At 40.1% G+C, this 8159-nt stretch overlaps 1 pseudogene; it reads right to left on the reverse strand.

Moving 5' to 3' along the window:
* Nucleotides 1-2479: 2479 nt before the first annotated feature.
* Nucleotides 2480-2547, reverse strand: LOC111546702 (annotated as a pseudogene).
* Between the last annotated feature and the right edge of the window lie 5612 nt (nt 2548-8159).

The raw sequence follows: 8159 nt of genomic DNA on the forward strand, positions 1-8159 counted from the left end.
AGTTTTCAGTATACAGATCTTTCATCTTCTTGGTTAAATTTACAACTTTTTTTGATACAGTTATGAATGGGATTGATTTCTTAATTTCTTTTTTAGATAGTTTGTTGTTGGTGTAAAGAAATGTTATTGGTATTCCTTAAGGAACCAAAAGTAAAACTACTATTTAATCCAGCAATCCCACTACTGGGTATCTACCCAAAGGAAAAGAAGTCATTATATAAAAAAGACACATGCACCCGCATATTTATAGCAGCACAATTCACAATTGCAAAGATATGGAACCAACCTAAGTGCCCATCAACCAATGAGTGGATAAAGAAAATGTGGTATATATACACTGTGGAATACTACTCAGCCATAAAAGAATGAAATAATGTCTGTTGCAAGAACCTGGATGGAGCTGGAAACCATTATTCTAAGTGAAGTAACTCAGGAATGGAAAACCGAATATCGTATGTTTTCATTTGTAAGTGGGAGCTAAGCTATGAGGATGCAAAGGCATGAGAGTTATCTAATGGACTTTGGGGACTCTAAAGGGGAAGGTTGGGAGGGAGTGAGGGATAAAAGACTACATATTAGGTACAGTGTACTCTGCTCAGGTAAGGGTGCACTAAAATCTCAGAAATCACCACTAAAGAACTTATCTGTTCAGTCCAAAACCACCTCTACCCGAAAAACTACTGAAATAAAAAAATCATTTGCACTCGGGCGTGGAGGCTCATGCTTGTAATCCCAGCACTTTGGGAGGCTGAGGCAGGCGGATCATGAGGTCAGGAGATCGAGACCATCCTGGTCAACACGGTGAAACCCCGTCTCTACTAAAAATACAAAAATTAGCTGGACATGGTGGTGCGTGCCTATAATCCCAGCTACTTGGGAGTCTGAGGCAGGAGAATCGCTTGAACCCGGGAGGTGGAGGTTGCAGTGAGCCTAGACCATGCCACTGCATTCCAGCCTGGTGACAGAGCAAGACTCCGTCTAAAAAAAAAAAAAATCATTTGCATTGTTAAAAAATCAAGTAAAAGAAATGCTACTGGCAGGGAGCGGTGGCTCATACCTGTAATCCTAGCATTTTGTGAAGCCAAGGCAGAAGGATCACTTGAGGCCAGGAGTTGGAGATCAGCCTAGGAAACATAGTGAGACCCAATCTCTACCAAAAAATTCAAAAATTAACCAGGCGTATTGGCACATGCCTGTAGTTCTGGAGACTCAGGAGGATGAGGTGGGAGAATTGCTTGAGCCCAGGAGTTCAAGGCTACAGTGAGCTATGGTCACATCACACAAAAAGATATACTACTCATCATTGTATTTAATTTAATAAATGATGGGATATGTATATATTAGAATTAGAACATGTCGCCATAATGCCATAGTCTTTATGTTGTGAGTCATCATCAATAAACCACAAACATTATAAAAACATAGCAACCTGACATATAAATTAGATGTTAATAGGTTAACTTCTGTATTTAGACCAAATGAATATCACCTCTTAGAGATGATACCAATAATCACAAATCTTGTCAACATGATATCCGTGCAATTTTAGTAAAAAACCAAGTTTCCCTCTTGTAGATCCCATCAAGTATGCTAGTCACTCATTGAGAAGAAGAGTACCAAGGGTGATCATGTTGCCTGAAGGAATGGCCCTTATTGTCATTCATATGAGTGTCCATAAAGGTCCTATTTACCATTGACATCATTCACAGCACACACTTTCATCGTAACAGAAATGAAGCCAAACGTACTCGGGAGAGGAAAGTCAGGTACCAGAGTGCTCGTCAATTTATCCAATTTTAAGTTTCATGGGAAAACACATATTATTGTAACTCACATTTTTACCCCAATTGCAAGGGTACTTCAGTCATAAAGATTCATCAGTGATCAAAACATATCCTAGCACAGGTAGAATGCTATACTAATATTATAGAAAATTTTGTCTGTATTTAGACGTCAATGACTATAATGCATTGAGGAAAATTGCAATGTGTTATATTTCTCAACCCTCAAAAAAATCAATCCTAGGTAAATAGTAAGGATTTTCTCATGAGGATTGCATCACATGTGTCAGTCAGTTATTGAGAAAACCCTATCATGATACTCACGTTGTCTGAATGAATAATTCTAATTATTGTAGAGCTCAGTCTTCACTAGTTCAATGATCTATATGGAATTTTTCAGCCGGCAAAGGCAGCCTCTCTCCTTCACTCAATAGAATAGCACCAGTAGGGGCTTACTAAATCATCCAGTGAGAGAAAGAGAGCAAGGGTCTTAGTGCCAAATATACAAGAAAATTGGAAACTATAGGAAAGTTAAACACTTAAAGAATCAGAATTTATAGTTTACTTAGAAGCACACAGATAGAAGTGTGCACAACAAGTTTCACAGAACTATGTCATTGCCAAAATCCCGAAATAAAATCTCCATAGAAGGAAACTAAGAAATCCAAACTTCTTGTCTCACAATTGTTACCTGGGCCTGGCCTCAGCGTAATCCAACTAAGCTTGATTTTTACGTCATCATTTCTCATCAAGATAATAATGGCCCAGCCCGTGGCACTCATATGCATATGCACACTTAGATCAAATATGCCTAACAGAGATGGTTTCCTTAAACACTGGTGGTAAAGTGGACCGGATGCCACATCTTCAGTGCCATACAGTTGCGTGGTATCAGTATACAAATGGTAAACCCCCTTGAGTTCATTCATAGCGATTTCCTTGTGTGCATTTTTAGAAATAGAATTAATGAGTCTTTGCTTCCTACACACTTCAAAGTAGCCATGTCCACATCTTATTCCTCTCCAATATGGTGGGAGAATTAGGAAGAAAAGGAAAAATCATAATCAATTACTTCTTTTTATACACAACACCCACACCCCACCAGGGACACTGACTTCTCTGAGCCTTACGGCCTTAGCTATGCCCTAGTTACTCATATCTCGGGGCACCCCTGGTTTCGAGCAGTGTCTTTGAGATTAGACTTAGACTTAGAAATCATATAAGGTTTATGAAAGACAACTGCAACTGGCCTGATGTCTCCTTCTGGGCTCAGGCTGGCCCCTTTACCAGCAACATCCCTGTGGGCCAGGGCTGGGAGGCCCTATGACCTCAATCCAGGACAAGTTTACAGCAATGGCCCCGGTTCTCTTGTGTTCAGGCTGATCAGGGATGTGGGAATTGTCCTGGGGAGAGTCAGAGCATGTGGTTTTTTAGCCTGGCACTTCCACGCCACAAGCTTTGTGACCTTGAGTGTTCTATAGGAGTCATCTAACATTTCACTACATGAAGACCAGGTGATCAGAAAGGCCCCTTCGGCTCCAGTCTTCCCAGGGTCCGCCCGGGCCTGATTCACTTGTTCCAGTGATACCACTGTGGGGTGTCAGCATCACAATGGCTCACTCATAGATCCTTCAGGTCTCCTCCAGCCACCGCCCATGTACCATGACACAACATGGCATGTACCACGGCCCGATGTCATGTGTACCATGGCATGGTGTGAAGTGTACCATGACATGACCGTGTTCCATGCCATGCTGTGACAGTGACCTCCCTCAGCCTCTCCCAGGCACACGGTTTTACCCCTTCTCCTAAAGCAGGTTTGCATGCCCGTCTAAAGGCAACTTAAACAGTTGCTTTTATTTCTCTTTAAAGATTACAACCTTAAAAATATCCAGTAAAATATTGTACTTCCATAAAGCATTGCCCTGAGTAAGATTAGTGCTTCTCAGTGGACACAGCAGCAGGGAACTTTGTGCATTCATGCTCAGCTGGTGGCTGTGTGATGCTATTGAAGAGGGAATACAACACTATCAGCACTCAGTTAAATCGTCTTCTTCCTGAAATTTGAGAAAGCCACAGGCTGGGCGCGGTGGCTGACACCTGTAATCCCAGCACTTTGAGAGGCCAAGGTGGGCGGATCACCTGAGGTCAGGCATTCTAGACTAGCCTGGCCAACATGGCGAAACCCCATCTCTACTAAAAATACAAAAATTAGCTGGACATGGTGGCGCACGCCTGTAATCCCAGCTACTCAGGAGGCTGAGGCAGGAGAATCACTTGAACCCGGGAGGCGGAGGTTGCAGTTACCCAAAAGACGTGCCTTTGCACTCCAGCCTGGGTGACAGAGTGGGGGAAAAAAAAAGTTACAATCACAACTTAGAATTTCTCTGCAAATAAATATGTTAACCTACAGAATGATGTGAGGAAATGTTTGGGTATTTTGTAGCTCTCCTGTGTGAATGAGCTAGCCTAAAACAATAATGATAATAATAATAGTAATAATTTTTGAATGTCAAGTGGAAAAATTAAAAATAATAATAATTCATTATAATTATTGGAGTGTAAATGAAAAGTTTTCAAAGATACTTTCTATTAACATAAAATAGAGATTTTTCTTCACAATCTTACTTGGTTTCATGTTGATAGAATGCTTAAATAATAGATTAAATTTTATATCCATAATTTCATGAAGAATGTTGTGCTTTTTCCTTTCAACAATTATGTCATGTTTAAATCAGTTTGCTTTGTACCATAATCCATGGGTGAGGCAAAGAATTCTGGTAAGACTCTGTTACCAACTTAAAGAGAACACCCAACAATTAAGAAAATTCTGTACTGGAATTTTACTTTCAAAATTTCAAATAAGGGAAGGGGGCGAGGGCTGGAAAACAAACACTTGGGTACTAGGCTCAGGGTATTACTACACTAATACCAGGGTGATGAGACCCACCGTACCCCAAACCTCAGCATCACTCAATGAACCCATGTAACAAACCTGCACATGTACCCCTTAATCTAAAATAAATGTTGAAAAAGAAGAAGAAAAGGAAAAGCAAGTGACAGGAAAATTTGAAAAAAAAATTAGAATAGACTTATTCCTTAACAATAATTCAAAATAAGCCTTTAGATTCTTTTAGGATAACTGTAATTGAGAATTCTATAGGAAGAGTAATTTTTAGGCACAAAAAGGGTGATGAACAGTGACACTGTGTTCCATAAACTGTTACATTCTTTATAAAGGATTATTTATCAACATGTCAACATGTATATTATTTCATCCTATCTCTCTATTCTTCTTTTTTCTTTCTTTTTTTTTTTTTTTTTTTGAGATAGGATCTCACTCTGTTGCTCAGGCTGGAGTACAGTGGTGCAACCATGGCTCACTGCAGCCTCGACCTCCCGGGCTCAAGTGATCCTCCCGCCTCAGCCTCCCAAGTAGCTGGGACTGTAGGGGTGCACCACCACACCCAGCTCATTTTTCACTTTATTGTAGAGACAGGGCCTTGCCATGTTGCCCAGACCAGTCTTGAACTCCTGGACTCAAGTGATCCTCCTGCCTTGGCCTCCCAAAATTTCGGGATTACAGGCATCAGCCACCATGCCTGGTTCATCTCTTTATTTCCACATCAGTTGCTTCTGCTTTTTCCTCCTCTTCCTCTTCTCCTCCCAATACTCTCTTTTTCCTTTTTGTTGCTAATTATCTATGACCTTACCATCAAGTTTCTGATTTAGTTATCCAAGGTACGTTGCTCCTCGCTGAGTTTTTTTTAACTATCCTATTTGCCATAGTTTTTCCTGATTGTATAACTACAATGTAATAAGTGTAGAGAAAAATGGCAAAAATGCCACCACTGACCCTTCTAGTACCCAGGGTTGATGTACCTTGTGTTTGTGTATCTTTATTAATTCGGCAAATGAATCTTCATTTTCACTTTAAGTGTGCTTGTATTTTACAAATTAGTCTAAGTCCACCTGATTTGAACACAGGATACTAACTCCACGCACCCATTTTAGAAGGAGATCTCTAGCTTTTAGAAGAGATTTTCTCATGATTTCCTATGTTCATTCAGCAAACATTTCCTGCAGACCTACTGTGCACCAGGTAGTGTCCAGAACTAAAGATACAAAGACAAACTCAAGAGTCCCTGCTCCTAGGTGGGGATGTGGTGAGGCACAGTCTTGAACCCACCTCCCCAAGATCCCGTAGCTCCATCACCAAACAGTTGTCTATCCAGGAGCAAGCTACTCATCTAGCCCTATTTCCTTAGCTTGCAAATGAGACCATTTCTCTTGGTTCTCTTGAATGTCCCATTTTTCTGTACAGTCAGTCTGTGATTATTGCGAATTTTTCTTGGAATTGCATGAGCACTGCTTGAGCTCACCAACTACATATTGTGGTTAAAATTAAACAAGGGGCAATCTAATAGGCAAAGCTGAACTTAATAGCTTCTACCTCAGATTAAAATTTTGAATCTCTAGTAATATCTGTCCTTTCTTTTCCCACAGTTTCACTCATATGTTGTTCATAAATCTTAAGTATGGGTTTTTGGCTCTCTGTTAGGTGAAATACTTCATTTAACTTAGCCAAAGCCAGACTTGGAGCAGCCTGGAAACACTCAAGTGTCCCTTCTTCCCAATACATGAGGGTCTCTGTAGGTTTTTCTGTGTGTGTGTGTCTGTAGGGAGAGGAAGTTGTATTTGACTCCTCCGATGATGGTTAGGTTGCAGCACTGTCTCCTTAGCCGGAGCAAATGCTGGGATGCGCCATGGCTTTGCCTTGGTCATCTACATCACGCACGTCCCATCACTGGGCTCCAGTCTGTTGCAGCGTCTCCAGGCTTAATTTCTGTCCGTAATCTGATTATGGGGTCTGAGCTGTTCCAGCCAGCGGCCTCTTGCTTCTCGTGTACCACAGGCTCAAAGGCACAAGTGCCTGGTCGCTCTAGTCCTGCACTGTGAAAAATCTCAACCCAGTTTTGCTTAGACCAGAAGGTCGTTGCTGGCTGAGAATTAGCTGTAGAGCAGGCTGGTGACTGAGCCTTCTGTGTGCAGCCATGTTCAGAAGCCCAGGTTTTTCCAGCTATTTGGGAGCTTTCAAATTCTCTGAGAAACAAGGTAAGGCAAGATAAACATGAAATGCTCTTATGTATGGATTTTATAACATAATGAATGCTTGGGGTCCTCTATTTTGCCCTATGTATTCTGTGTTCAGTTACTTATATACATTTCTCAGAAGATACTTTAAATAGCTAATTGAGTTTATAACTGAGCTTATCTTGTGACTGTTGATAATGTGAATTTTTTTTCCCTTAGTAAGTTAAAGTTACTAGTAAACCAGTGAAACCTTTATGTAGGAAAAATTGCAAATGCAATCAGAATGCCCACACTTTGGATCAAATTCTAGATGTGCTGCACTTTAGTTAAAATATTTTTCTAAATCAAATGCTATGCATACTAAATTCTTTCCAGTAGGCAGTGGTACGTAGTGTCTTTTTATTAACTCTTCATGTGAGACAGTTTGGAAGAAGATACTGTCTTTTCAGTGGCTTTCCTCCAGCCCAGAGGAAAATACATGCTCTCAATTTAACTACCAAAGTGGTGTGGCATGTTCAGTTTACTGACTGAACGCAAATGAAATGCTAAGGTTATTTTGAGTATCGTATTTGAAACTCAGCCATGATACCTCAAAACTGTTTTCCAGCTCAAATGCACTATTGGGAAGTGACTTGAACAATTCAGACCTCAGATTCAGGAATTTTCTCCTACAGTGCTTGATAGTTTTGTGAATTGATTTCTTTTTTGTTAATTACATAACAAGAAACTTGTATAGTTAGGAGAAAAGCTTAGATGTTTTACTGGCATTATATCTTTCATTTTATTGTATTTCTTTAGTTGGCCACAGTTCCAAATTCCAGGACTGAGGATGTATTTTGATGGATAATGAAGTGTCAACATCTGATATATTTTGTACTTATTTTTCCTCGGGCTTCTACCCCTAAATATTAAAGAGCAAAAGGCACTTCCTTAGGGGAAGAATTTTCTGTAAATGGCCTATTTGTGGTTTTCTTAGTGAACAAATGCTGTAAGCCAAAGGCTGTAAAACAGATTACATGCCATTAGACTGGTTGTAAATTTTATCTGTGCCTGGTTTTGATTAACCTGTTCATTTGGGATGTGTTTTTCCTGTATAGAATTGTTACCAGCTGTCTTTAAATAATACCTATCTTGTCTTCAAAATACAAATAAATGGTTATTTTTATTAGTTGTTATTGTTTACATTTTAATGAGAGCAAAAGACACAGCTGAGTTGTCCTTTGCTCTTCAGACCCCACCCCCATGCTTTAAAGGCATCTCAAACATTTCTCGTTACCTGGACCA

This window comes from Piliocolobus tephrosceles, chromosome 9 (genome assembly GCF_002776525.5).
Source record: "Piliocolobus tephrosceles isolate RC106 chromosome 9, ASM277652v3, whole genome shotgun sequence".
Taxonomy (NCBI): domain Eukaryota; kingdom Metazoa; phylum Chordata; class Mammalia; order Primates; family Cercopithecidae; genus Piliocolobus; species Piliocolobus tephrosceles.